The sequence below is a fragment of the Pan troglodytes genome, chromosome 4 (genome assembly GCF_028858775.2).
Source record: "Pan troglodytes isolate AG18354 chromosome 4, NHGRI_mPanTro3-v2.0_pri, whole genome shotgun sequence".
Lineage (NCBI taxonomy): Eukaryota > Metazoa > Chordata > Mammalia > Primates > Hominidae > Pan > Pan troglodytes.
In genome coordinates this window covers 176,467,974-176,482,795 of record NC_072402.2, presented here as the reverse complement: position 1 = coordinate 176,482,795, position 14,822 = coordinate 176,467,974, and the positions used below count along the sequence as shown (strand labels likewise).

The 14,822-nt window shown below is 42.0% G+C and overlaps 1 pseudogene; it reads left to right on the top strand.

The window, feature by feature from the left end:
• The first annotated feature begins 12,203 nt into the window (after positions 1-12,203).
• LOC471769 (F-box/WD repeat-containing protein 2-like) lies at positions 12,204-13,092 on the top strand (annotated as a pseudogene).
• The last annotated feature ends 1,730 nt before the right edge of the window (positions 13,093-14,822 follow it).

The window sequence follows — 14,822 nt, the reverse complement described above, 5'->3', positions numbered from 1 at the left end:
CATTCTTTTCAGTTTCTTTTTTGTTTGTTTGTTTGTTCTGAGGTGGAGTCTCACTCTGTTGCCCAGTCTAGAGTGTAGTGGCATGATCTCGGCTCATTGCAACCTCTGCCTCCTAGGTTCAAGCAATTCTCCTGACTCAGCCTCCTGAGTAGCTGGGATTACGGGTGCTTGCCACCGCACCAGGCTAATTTTTGTATTTTTAGTAGAGATGGAGTTTTGCCATGTTGGCCAGGCTGGTCTCGAACTCCTGACCTCAAGTGGTCCACCTCAGCCTCCCAATGTGCTGGGATTATAGGCATGAGCCACCATGCAGGGCTGCATTCTCTTGAGTTTCTGATTAGCCTTTCCAAAGGAGGCAATCAGATATGCATTTATCTCAGTGAGCAGAAGGATAACTTTGAACAGAATGGGAGGCAGGTTTGCTCTGAACAGTTCCCAGCTTGACTTTTGCCTTTAGCTGAGTGATTTTGGGGCCCCAAGATTTATTTTCCTTTCACAGCATCTTCAACTTGACAATATAATGCCAAACTATGATGTGATTAAACCAATCTAGAGTAAAAATGTTTTATGAGAGTTCTTCACAATTCAATCAGGTGGAACAAAAAAATTAAATGGTAACTCCTCATTGATGTTTTAATTTTAATTTTATTGATTGTTAAGGAAGTTGAACTTCTCCTTTGTTTACGGTCAGTTTGAGTTTCTTCTTTTGTGAAGTGCCCTGAAGTGTTCTGACAATGTTTCCATTCCGTTGTTTGTGTCTTTCTCACTGATGCATGTCTTATACCTATTATGCATATTGATTATTTGTCAATTATCTGCATTGCAGATGTCTTCTGGCAGTTCGCGGCAACAATTTTCATTCCCTTTATGGTGTATTTTGGTGAACAAAAGTTTGTAGTTTTATAGGCAATTTAGTAATTCTTTTCCTTTTGGGCTACAATGTTTAGTGTTTCTTTAACCATATTTAACAATCACTATACTTAGTTCAAAGAACATATTCTCATACATTGAAAAATCTTTTAATTTTCTTCTGATATTTGTCTTTATCCATCTAGAATTAATTTTATGTATGGTATGAGGTAGGGATCCAATTTCATTCTTTTTCATTATGGTTACCTAAATTACTCAAAATCTTTTATTGATAATTTGTCCTTTTCCCTATAATTTGAAATGTCAGTTTTCCATATATATGGATTTCCATTAATAAATTTTCTATGTATATGTGTAACTTATTTTTAGGACTCTCTATTCTATACAGTTCATCTATATGTCTAAATCTGCACCATTATTGCTTATAAATTAATATAGCTTTGTGATACATCTTGATACATCATCTTGTTTTATCCTTGAAGAGGCACCTGATTATCTTTAGTCCTTTGATTTTCTACATATATTTTAGAATCAGCATGTTTCCCTGTGAACGCCTTTGGGATATAGTTTGGGGCTACATTGAATCTGTAGATCAATTTGAAAAGCAGCAGAATTTTTATATGACTGAGTCTTCCTATCCATGGACATTTTAACCACCTAATTTATCTAGTTCTTCTTTAAGTCTTTAAATAAAGTGTCTTAAGAGTTTCCTTAAAGATTTTTGCCCACCTTTGTTTAGATAATTCCTAGTTATTCTATATATTTTTGTAGCTCTTATAAATGTAATCTTTTTTAAGATTACGTTTTCTAACTTTTTGTGGCTGGTGTATAAAAGGCAAATGATTTTAGAATTGCTCTTATATTTATATATTATTTTCTATGTAGGTATCATGATTAATTTTATGTATCAACTTGACTGGTCCGTGGGGTGCCCAGACATTTGGTCAGACAGTATTCTGAGTGTGTCTGTGAGGGCATTTCCAGATGAGCTGACATTTGAATCAGTAGACTGAGTGAAGCAGATTGGTTTAATGCAGTGTAAGTGGGTCTTAGCCAATCAATTGAAGCTCTGAACAGAACACAAATGTTGACCTTCTCCCAAGTAAGAAGGAACTCCTCTTGCCTTGACTGCCTTGAGCTGGGACATCAGTTTTTTCTGGCTTTGGGCTCAAACTGAAACATCAGCTTTGCATGGGTCTCAAGGCTACTGGCTGGACTGAAACTTACACCATGGGCTCTCCAGATTCTCAGCTATTTGGACTCAGACTGAAACTACACTACGACTCTCCTGGGTCTCCAACTTGCCAACTGTAGATCTTGGAACCTTTCATCCTTCATAACTGCATAAGCCAATTCCTTCTAATAAATCTGTATAATATATCTGTCTATATAATAAATAACTATGTACTTACATAACTCTGTATGTTACGTCTATCTATTGTATCTATCTATCTATCTATCTATCTATCTATCTATCTATCTATCTATCTACCTATCTATTCTCTGTGTCTTTAGAGAACCCTGACATAGTAAGCAATCATATCACCTGCAAATGATGAAAGCTGTGTATTTTCCAAATCAATCATTTTATGTCTTTTTTTCTTGCACTGACTAGTGCCCCCTAGAGGGAATGATAATTGGAATTATTGTCTTGCTCTGATTTTAACTTCAAATAATTCATCATGGAGTGCAATATTTTCTGTAGGCTTTTAGTAGATAACTTCATCAGTTTAAAGAAGATCCTTAGATTATGAAACATTTAAAATTATGAATGAATATTAGATGTTATCAAATGCTTTTTCTGCATCCATTTAGATAATCATGTTTTTCCTTTAATCTGTTAATGCGGTGAATTAGATTTCCTAAGTCATTAATCTGCTAAAGTGCATTTCTGGGACAAACCAGACTTGGTTATGACATTGTATGTATTTCAGTTTGCAAATATTGGACTAGGATTTTTGTATCTGTATTCCTCAGTTTGACCTGTAAATTTTATTTCTTGTACTAAGTATTAGCCTCACTAAAGGCATTGTCAAATGTTTTCTTTTCTTCTATTCTGAAATTGTTTGTGAAAAAATATATTTTGTTGCAGCACATGTTTCTGTATTGTGGATTAGTTTGATGATATGTGGAAAGTGTCTTGGTTTGTGCGGGATTTTCCCCCCAGCATATTAATATTTTACACTCAATGTAAGAGGATCTGAATGCAGGCAAAACAACACAGCTGAGAGAGTACAACTTGAGAATATGGGGCTGTGCCTGTTGTAGCTTTGACTCACAGTCTCTCTCAGCTTAGTGTGGCCCCTTGTTCTCTCACAAACACTTCTGTTGGGTCTTCATAACCCAGTGGCATCAACCCTTCATCACATCCTTTCCCTCCAACATGCTCTCATCTTTCTTAAAAGGTCAAGTTCTCAGTTTACTATAGTATGTATGTATAAATATGCACATATGTACTTATGTTTTTAACAATTTATTATGCCCTTTTAACTTTGCTGTTATTTTTCATTAAGATTGTGGTTTTCATTAGTGTTCTGGTTCCAAACCTCCTTATGTTTTGAATGGTCTGTTACAATCCTATTATTCCAATACCTCTGTTTATTTTTTGTCTGCAGTACAACACAAGAATTTTCAGAAATACCTATACTGTGGTCTAGCAGAAACACCTTATTCATTCCTTGATTATTTTTTGGCATTTGTCTGAGCCTGGATCTCCACTTGCTGTACCGTCTGCCTGGTAGCCATCAACATTGCTTTTTTCACACATTCCTTCCGGTGTCTGCCCAAGTATTTCCTACCATAAAGGCCTTCTATATACTGAACTTGGTATCCACATGCAAAAGAATGAAGTTGGACCCCTACCTTACATCATATACAAAAATTAACGCCACTTGTATCAAAGACCTAAATGTGAGAGCTAAAGCAATAGAAAACTATATAGGTGGTGGTTCCCCAACACTGCGAATGCCCTAGGATTACAGAATGGAAAACTACAACAACCAATCAGGTAGGACTACTCATGGCCAAGCCCTTTTAGGAATAAAAATTTGGGTAGCCCCACCAGGTTAAGATCCACAGCCAGCTGAAGTGTGTGCTGAGGGCAACAGGAATATGGAATGGGTAGTGGAAGAAGATAGTAATAAGTACTACCTATGACTACATGACCAGTGATAGAAATGAGGACTGTACTTGAGTATTTTTTCCTTGTTTGGTTATGAATATGTTTTGGAAATATTTTTTCCCTCTCTTATCCCTCATCATGTAACAATGTGTTTGACTTTATGTCATAGTATTTAAGTATGGTTAACTTTACATCATAGTATTTAAGTTATGGCACATCAAGCAGAAGAGCAAACATCACCTAAAGACTTTTCATCTTCTGGGGAAAGGATTAGTGCACTTTCAGTTGTATGCAGGGGTTTATCATGTTAGGCAGAAGTATGACCTTTAGTTGTCTTGGTTTGGAGATTGAATATGGTTTAAGCAGATACATATGCATGTCAAGTTGACATAGACTTCTGATGATTAATTCTATGTGTCAACTTGTCTAGCCCACAATACTGATATTTAGTTAAATATTATTTCAGATGTGTCTGTGACAGTGTTTTTGGATGATATTTACATTTAAAACAGTGGGCTTTGAGTAAAGCAGATTGCCTTCCGTAATGTGGGTGGGCCTCATTCAATCAGTTGAAGGCCTGACTAGAACAAAAAACAGACCTCACCAGAGCAAGAAGGAATTCTGCCAGCAGATGGCCTTCGGACTTGAACTGCAACACTGACTCTTCCTGGGGCTCCAGACTGCCAAAGTGGCTAGGCTCCATAATCACACAAGCCAATTCCTCAAAACAAACCTCTCTCTCTCTCTCTCCCTCTCTCTCTGTGTGTGTGTGTGTGTGTGTGTGTGTGTGTAAGAGTTCTGTACAAATTATAAATGTTAGACCCTTATCAGATGTATAGAATGTATCAAATGTTTAAAAATATTTTCTACTGTTCTCTGGTTTCCTTTTTTAGTTTCTTGATAGTTTTCTTTGATGGCAAAAGTTTTACATTTTGTTTTTAATTTACTTTGTTTAATTAAAAGTTTCCAATTTATTATTTCTTGGAGTGTTTGTGCTTTTCATACCATATCTAAGAGATTGTTGTCTAATCCAAGGGAATAATGATTTACATCTATGTTTTATTCTAAGAGTTTTATAGTTTTAAATCTTACATTGAAGTCTTTGAAACATTTTGATTAAATTTTGTGTATGATGTGAGGAAAGAGTCCAGATTCATATTTTTGCATGTATATCCAGTTATCCCAACACCGTTTGTTAAGAGACCATTTTCTTCCACATTAAATGGTTTCACCACCCTTGTCAAAAATCAATTGGCTGTAGATTTTGATCCCTTCCTTGAAAATCAATTGACTGTAAATATGTTAGAATATATTTTTGGACTCCTAATTTTATTCCATTGACCTAGATATCCTTACGCTTATACCACACTGTTTTGGTCAGGGCCCCTTGCAATTCCATATATATGTGAGGATTGGCTTTGCCATTTCTGAAAAATATTAAATCTTCCAATCCATGAACACAGGGTATCTTACTATTTATTTTTTCTTTCATTTAATTCAGCCTTACTTTATAGTTATTAGTGCCCAAGTCTCTCACTGTCTTGGTGAAATTTATTGCTAAGTATTTTATTATTTTGAATACTGCTGTGAAAGGAATTTGTTTTTAATTTACTTTTGAGCTTAATTTATTTAATTTACTTTAATTTACTTAATTTAATTTTTATTTACTTTTGAGCTTATTGCTGATGTATAGAAATATATCTTATTTTCATATATTGATCCCATACACTGCAAATTTGATGAATTAATTTATTAAGTATAGTAGGGTTTTTTGTACATTCTGTGTGATTTTTCCAAATAAAGGATCATTCATCTCTGAATAGAGAGTTTTACTTCTTCTTTTCCAGTATACATGGCTTTTATTTCCTTTTCTTGCCTAGTTGCTCTGGATAGAACTTCTGGTACAATGTTGAATAGCAGTGGTGAAAGTGGGCATTCTTGTGTTGCTTCTGATTTTAGGGGGAAAGCTTTCATCTTTTACCATTGAGTATGTTAGCCATGAGTTTTTCATAAATTCCCTTTATTGTGTTGAATGAGTCCCTTTTTTATTCCTAGTTTTCTGAGTGTTTTTATTCTAGAAGTATGTTCAATTTTTTAAAAATGCTTTTCCTGCATTGATTGAGATTGATTGAGATGCTCATGTGGCTTTTTTCCTTCATTCTACTAATGTGGTGAGTTATAGTGATTGCTTTTCATATGTTGACCCACCTTTGCATTTCTGAGATTAATCTCGCATGCTCGTGGTGCATAATCCTTTTTATATGCTGCTGGATTCAGTTTTCTAGTATTGTGTTGATGATTTTTTGCATCTATATTCGTAAGTGATAGTGGTCTATAGTTTACTTGTATATCTTTGTCTGGCTTGGTACCAGGTTAATGCGGGCCTCATATATAGAATGGTTGAGGAAGTGTTCTCTCTTCTTTTGTTGTTGTTCTGTTTTTTTGTTTTGTTTTTGTTTTTGTTTTTTTTTTGAAGAGTTTGAGAAGGATGGGTGTTAACTGTTTGCTAGAACTCACCCAGTGAAAGAAAGATTTTTCCTTTCTGGGAGATTTTTGATTACTGGTAACAATATAGGTCTGTTAAGATTTTCTTTTTTTTTTTTTCTTTTGAGACGGAGTCTTGCTCTGTCACCCAGGCTGGAGTGCAGTGGCGTGATCTCGGCTCACTGCAAGCTCCGCCTCCCAGGTTCACACCATTCTCCTGCCTCAGCCTCCCAAGTAGCTGGGACTACAGGCGCCCGCCACCACGCCCGGCTAATTTTTTATATTTTTAGGAGAGATGGGGTTTCACCGTGTTAGCCAGGATGCTCTCGATCTCCTGACCTCGTGATCTTCTCGCCTCAGCCTCCCAGAGTGCTGGGATTACAGGCATGAGCCACTGCGCCCGGCCAGGTCTGTTAAGATTTTCTATTTTCTTCTTGAGTCAGTATTGGTAGTTTGTGTGTTCCCAGGAATGTGTTCACTTCATCTAGGTTATCTAATTTGTTAGCACACAATTGTTTGTAGTATTTTCTTATAACTATTTTTATCCCTCTAAGGTCAGTAATAATGTCCCCACTTTTATTTCTAACTTTTAGCACTGGGGGAGCACTGAATTAGGTAAAATAAAGACACCTTTCAGGTAGGGTCTTCCAGTGAACCATCACATGGGTCTGATAGGGGCAACTTTGCAGCCTTATGTTTTAGGGGAGTCTCATAAGCAACATTAAACTGGATTTTGTTTCACAAAAACTTGAGATTTTTGTCTCTTAAACTGAAACATTTAGCAGAATTACATTTATTTGAGTTACGAAGTTACTTCAACTTAGTTCTCACATCTTACTTTTTGTTTTCTAATTGTCATACTTTTTTATGTTTTAAAATAGTTAAATTGTGAAAAGTAACACATAAATTAAAAAAAATGCAAGACCATGAATGTTCAGTGTAATAGAAGAGTGTAAATAAAACACCCACATAGGTGGGGCACGGTGGCTCAGGCCTGTAATCCCAGCACTCTGGGAGGCCGAGGTGGGCGGATCACGAGGTTAGGAGATCGAGACCATCCTGGCTAACATGGTGAAACCCCGTGTCTACTAAAAATACAAAAAAATTAGCCAGGCGTGGTGGTGGGTGCCTGTAGTCCCAGCTACTCGGGAGGCTGAGGCAGGAGAATGGCATGAACTCGGGAGGCGGAGCTTACAGTGAGCTGAGATCGCACCACTGCACTCCAGCCTGGGTGATAGAGCGAGACTCCGTCTCAAAAAAAATAAATAAATAAATAAATAAATAAATAAAAACACCTGCATAATCCCTCACAACCCACAAGTGCTCTCACAAGTCACCTCCCAGTCATGATCCTTCTTTGCATTTCTTTGTGCTTTTACTACGGAAGTGTGCATCTCTACATACTGTGATTTACTTTGCCTGTTTATGGATATTATGAAAAATGGAATTACAGTATGCGTGTTCAATTATATGGACGATTAATCTGTGCTATTACTTGTCACTTTGGCTCACTCCTTTTTCTATATAATATTCCATTTCAGTGCATGGAATACCACAAGTTATTTATTCATTCTACAATGTACCTTTCATTTGTTCCATTTTTTTCTCTAATAAATAACAGTACCTTGAATGTTCATATGCATATATCTGTGCATTCATTTCTCTAGGGAATATACCTACAAATATAATTGCTGAGACCTAGGGCATGTGTATCTTCGACTTTAGTAAATAATTCAAGACTGTGTTCTTGCAGATTGCACCAATTTACCCTCCCACTGGCAGTGCATGAGGGTTCGTATGTTTCATCACCCTTAACACAGAGAATTTTGAATCTCTTCAATTTTAGCCTTTCTGCTGGATAGTTCATTGTGGTTTAAATCTACATTTCCCTAATTTTAACAAGGCTAAATTTTTTCATATTGTTATAGATATTTTGATACCCTTTTTTGTGAACTGACTGCTCAAATCTTTTGCCCATTTTTCTAATGTGTAATTTTTGTTTTTATGATTGATTCGTAGAAGTTCCGTCTGCATGCTGTAGCCTAGCGCTTTGTTGGTTATATGAGTTATAAACATCTTCTCCCACTTGGTGGCTTGCCTTTTCCCTCTCTTTATGGTGTCTTTTCCTCTCGTTTTGTTTTCTAGAAAAATACTGTTATGAACTCTTATAAACCTATCATCTAGCTTTGATCATTATCAACATTTCATCCTTATCCTTATGCTGTCTGTAAGAGAGTTCTTAATTTTAAGGTTACCAAATGTATAGTTCCTTTCTTTTATGATTAGTTTCTTGTGTGTTCAGTTTAAGATATCTTTCCCTAAGGTCAAGAAATACTCTCACCTACAATCTTTGACCTATCTATTGGTTTGTGATATGGTTTGCCTCTGTTCCCCATGCAAATCTCATGTTGAAATGTGATCCCGAGTATTGGAGGTGGGGCCGGGTGGGAGGTGACTGGATCATGGGGGCAGACTTCCCCGTTGCTGTTCTCATGATAGCGAGCGAGCTCTCACAAGGTCTGGTTGTTTAAAAATGTGTAGCACGTCCCCCTTCTCTCTACTCCTCTTGCTCTGGCCATGTGAAGACACGCCTGCTTCTCCTTCCCCTTCTGCCATGATTTTAAGTTTCCTGAGGTCTCCTCAACCGTGTTTCCTGTAGAGCATGTGGAATTGTGAGTCAATTAAAACTTTTTTCTTCATAAATTACCTAATCTCAGGTAGTTCTTTATAGCAGTGTGAGAACAGACTAACACAGTTTGCATTTCCCATTTAGGTAAATAATGCATCTGAATTGATTTTGGTGTGTGGAATGAGGTAGGGGTGTAGTTCCTTTTATTTTCATAGGGGCACCTAATTTTCCCACTTCATTGATTGAAAAGACTGTCTTTTATCCACAACTCTGTAGTGTCATCATTCCCAGGCTTTTTCTCTTGCTGTGTGTGTGTGTGTGTGTGTGTGTGTGTGTGTGTGTGTGTGTGTGTGTTGCTGTGGCCTCCAGCTGGCCCTCCAGAGCCCTGTCTCAGGTTTAGTGGTTGCAGTCGTTGGGGATCCTGAGCTAAGCCGATGCTGATCATGAGAATCCCAGTCACACAACTGCCAAGTGGCTTCCATCCCTGGCCGAGCCCGCGGGGCTGACTCTGGTCACACGGCTGCCGAGTGGCTTCCATCCCTGGCAGAGCCCGCGGGGCTGACTCTGGTCACGCGGCTGCCGAGTGGCTTCCATCCCTGGCCGAGCCCGCGGGGCTGACTCTGGCTATTGCCTGTGATGGTGTCTGTGCCACAGGGGCAGAGGTCAACAGTTATGACAGAGGGGCAAAGCCAAACATGTTTATTCACTGGTTTTCTATTGGTGCTGTAACAAGTTACCACAAACTCAGTTCATGACAACAATGCAAATTGATTCTCTCACAGTCTGAAACCAGTTTCACGGGATGGAAATCAGGGTGTCAGCAGGACTGCCCCCGTCCAGGTGCTCTCAGGGAGATCCACTTCCTTGCCTTTCCCAGGTGTCAGAGCTGCATTCCTTGGCCCTTTCTGCATCTTCAAAGCCTACATTTAGCATCTTTGCATCACTCCCTGCTGCCATCTTCATGGCACCTTCTCTTATTCCTAAGGGCCCTACGACTACATGGGGCCCACGTGACAATTCAGGATCTCACAACCTTAATCTGATCACGTCTATAAAGTCCCCTTTGCTATATAAGGCAGCACTCACAGGTTCTGGGAATTAGAACTTGGACAGAAGCAAGGGTATTATTCAGCCTACACATGTCCCTTTAGGAAAAAGTTTTCTTGGCTAGGCATGGTGGCTTGTGCCTGCAATCTCAGTACTTTGGGAGGCTGAGGTGGAAGGATTGCTTGAGCCTAGGAGGTGGAAGCTGCAGTGAGCCATGATTGGGCCACTGTACTCCAGTCTGGGTGACAGAGCAAAACCCTGTCAAAAAAAAAAAAGCCCCAAAAAAGTCAAAAAGAAAAAGTTTTCTGAGCCATGTTGTGAGTAGATGTTCACTGTAGATCTGGGATGACTTCTCGGAGATATATTCTATGGCCTTGTTGTATAGTACTTTGATTTCTCTAATTTTGAAGAAAATTTGTGTTCTGGTTAAAGATCTTCCTGTTTAAAAACAAAACAATATCCCCTAACTAATGGGTTCCTTAAAATGAAGTTTCTCAAATATATTTCATGTTTGAAATCCCTCATTGCCCTGTGGAAAGGCAGCTTAAATAAAACACAGCCTTTATAAACCAGTGTCTGGTGCATTGTGCACTTAAACATTTCTGTTTCAAAACGGAGGCGGTTCCTCCATTATCAAAACTGTGAGCCCAAGAGTTGGTGTTCATGTTGAACTTCAAGCCAATGCCAATGACAAGCAATAAAAACCACATGGACTGGTATCATGAAAATGATGAATTCTAAACCCCAATATGATGCGTTCAATTCCTTTGGAAAGCTGTTTGGGCCTTTTACTTAGGATAAGATTCAGATTTGATCAAATTACTTTATGATTTTCCTTTTGAAAATACTCCCTCTCGGCCGGGCGCGGTGGCTCACGCCTGTAATCCCAGCACTTTGGAAGGCAAAAGCAGGCGGATCATGAGGTCAGAAGATTGAGACCATCCTGGCTAACACGGTGAAACCCCGTCTCTACTAAAAATACAAAAAATTAGCCAGGTGTGGTGGCGGGGGGCTGTAGTCCCAGCTACTCTGGAGGCTGAGGCAGGAGAATGGCATGAACCCAGGAGGCGGAGCTTGCAGTGAGCCGAGATCGCACCACTGCACTCCAGCCTGGGCGACAGAGCGAGACTCCCTCTCAAAAAAAAAAAAAAAGAAACATTGAATTGAAATTTTAAAACACTAGAATTTGCCATATCAAGTTTTCCACTTAAAAGATGTGGACACTGATGGCCGGGCGTGGTGGCTCACACCTGTAATCCCAGCACTTTGGGAGAGCGAGGTGGGCGGATCACGAGGTCAGGGGTTCGAGACCAGCCTGGCTAATATGGTGAAACCACGTCTCTACTAAAAATACAAAAATTAGCCAGACTTGGTGGCGGGCGCCTGTAATCCCAGCTACTCAGGAGACTGAGGCAGGAGAATCATTTGAACCGGGGAGGCGGAGTTTGCACCACTGCACTCCAGCCTGGGCGACAGAGCGAGACTCTGTCTCAAAAAAAAAAAAAAAAAAAAAAGATACGGACACTGAGGCTAAATAAAGGTACAGAGACTTGCTCAAGGTCACCTTGATAAAAAGTGACCGGGCCAAGATTTAGACCTGGGCTCTGTAGCCCTGAGTGTGCACTGAACCACCCCCCTATAGTCCCACTGGGTGCCCTTTGCTCTTTCCCCCGGATGCCTCAGGCCCAGTCAGAGGGCTATGGAGGGAGTTGTGTCCCCAAATTCTTACGCGGAAGCCCTACTGGCAATGTGAGTGCTGTAAGAGCGGATGGAGCTGTAACAGGGGATGAGGTTAGATGACGTCGCGAGGGTGAAGCCCGAATCCGATAGGACTGGTGGCCTCATGAGCAGAGGACAAGAGGACTCTCCCTCCTCCTGCACACACCAAGAAAAGGCCACATGAGGACGCAAGGAGAAGAGGATGGTCTGCAAGCCAGGGAGAGGCCCGCCCCAGAACCCACCACGCTGGCACCCTGATCTCAGACGCCCAGCCTCCAGAGCAGTGGGAAGACAAATCTCTGTTCTTTAACCCTCTGTCTGTGGGGCTTTGTTATGGCCGCCCAGCTGAGGAAAACAGCCACAGGGTCTGCAAAGCTATGGGGTGTGACCACAGGGCAGTGCGTTTGTGGCATTCAGACCCACACTTGTGCCGTGGTGAAGTTCAATGAACAGAAGCTTGTGACAGGCTCCTTTGACGACACTGTGGCTTGCTGGGAATGGAGTTCCAGAGCCAGGATCCAGCACTTTCGCGGGCACACGCAGGCAGTGTTTAGCGTGGACTACAATGATACCTTGGTGAGCGGCTCTGCGGCCTTCACTGTGAAAGGATGGACTTTATCTACTGGGGCATGCCTGAGCACACTCACTGGGCACACGGCATGGGTCACCAAGGTAGTTCTGCAGAAGCGCAAAGTCGAGTCTCTCTTGCACACAGCCCTGAAGGATACCTCCTCTTAAGTGCAGACAAATATGAGATTAAGATTTGGCCAACTGGGACAGAAATCAACTGCAAGTGCTTAAAGACATCATCTTGTCTCTGAGGTTAGAAGTATCCGCCTGCAGCCAAGACTTCGTGTTGATGGCAAATACATTGTTTGTAGTTCAGCCCTCGGTCTCTAGCAGCGGGACTTTGCCAACAGTTATGATATTCTCAGGGTCATCAAGACTCCTGAGATAGCAAACTTGGCCTTGCTTGGCTTTGGAAATATTGTTGCCCTACTGTTTGGCAGCTGCCACCTTGTACATCATGGACTTGCAGACCCAGAGCCTGATTAGTCGCTGGCCTCTTCCAGAGTACAAGAAATCAAAGAGAGGCTCAAGCTTCCTGGCAGGCGAAGCATCCTGGCTGAATGGAGCAGATGGGCACAATGACACGGGCTTGGCCTTTGCCACCAGTATTCCTGACCACAGTATTCACCTGGTGTGGAAAGAACACAGCTGACACCATGAGCCCCCACCACCGACTGACTTTGGGTGCTAGGGCGGGGGTTTTGGGGTGCAACCTCTATGCCAGCTGACTGCATGAACCAAAGTTCTCACCTATGGTATCATCATGCAGTGCACGTCATTTATCTGTTTGCCAGGGGGCCAGGGCTTGGGGTGGGGGAGGGCTTGTTTTACTGACACACATGTAGCATGCTAATGGGGTACATCATGGACTTCATTTGTACTCAGTTAGGTTGGTGAGTGTAAAAGGATCCATTTTGGTTCATCTTTCTTGAGTGGAATATTGGTTTTATATAAAGAAAGTTAAATGATTTGTTAATCTGCTGATTGGTTGCGTATGAAATCACATTGTCTGTTATTAAAGCTTTTCACCATAAAAAAAAAAATCTCTGTTCTTTGACTGTCTGTGTGGAACTCTGCCATGGCAGCCCAGCTGAGGAAAACAGTCCCAGGGTCAGGGAACAGCAGGACTTCTTCTTCGGGCAACCTTTTAAATGACGTCCTGTGCATTTTGTAAAAATTCTGTGCTACCTCATCGAGCCTGAGCAGCTGTATCAGGATGCTGTAAGAGGGCCCTATGGCCTGTGCGAGGTGCACTTTGGCCTTCTGCCCCTGCACGGGGCTGAATAAATTATGCTGAATGTTCCCTCCTTCCTCAGTCCTTGTTTCTGGGCTCCTCTGGTGCCTACGCTCCTGCTTCTCCTCTAACTCCTCGGCCACCCCCTCCCAGTCTCCTTACTTCTGCTCAGACCCGCATGTTGGGGTTCCTGGGGCTCCAACCTCACTGTCTGTCCACACTCTCAGCCCCAGGGAACTCCTGTGTCCCACGGCTTTAAACACCACCGTGGCGATCCCACCTCAGCTTTCTCTCCCGCCTGGCCTCTTCCCTCAGTTCCAGGCTCATGAACCACGAAGCCTCCACTTTCCTGCCCAAACCCGAACTCTTGGCTTCTGCCCTCCTTGACCTGCTCAGCTGTGTCTCTGGTCCTCATATTCTCAGGGAATGCCCCAGCAGCTATGCCATCCTCCACCCCTCCAAGAGCCAAATCTCCATCAGGACTAAAATCCTGCCACCCCCCTCCCCTTCTCCTCCAGCCCCCTGCTCACAGGTGTGCGTGCCTCCCTCCTACAGGGCGAGGACCCCCTGCCAGTCCCCCAGCTGCTGCCCCCGCTTCCTGATGGTCTGTCCTCCAGACAGGGGCAGTGGCTGCCTTGGTCATGCCAAGCAGGAGGCTGCTGTGTGCTGGGAGCTGTCAGGCTCGTCCTGAACAGGGAAGGGCCCATCCCCCTCCCAAGCCCAGTTTATGCAGTCCTTTGCAATGTCAGGCTCAGGGCCTGGCACCAGCCAAGCTCCCCAGCCTTCCCACTGTTAAAATGGATAGGAGCAGGGCTAGGCCCAGCCTGTTGACTCTGGGCTTCCACCAGGAGAAGTGGTTCTGGCAGTAGAAACTATCGGGGCCTGGGAGAGGCGGGGGAAGAGAGAAAGGTGGCATGTTTCTTGCTTGCTCCCTCTACCAGCCTTGTCCAAATCCCCGCAGCCACCCTAATCCAGCCTGTCTAATGGAGCCCAAGCCGGCTCAGGCCCTCGGACGACGAGCCTGCTAATCCCTGTGGCTAGGAGCTCACCACCTGTCTCCAGGACGCCCTTTGCTCTCTTGGCATCAGAGAGCCAAATCCTGGGCCTCGGATGGGGGGATGATAAAAGCATCTTTTGGCCAAGCCCCC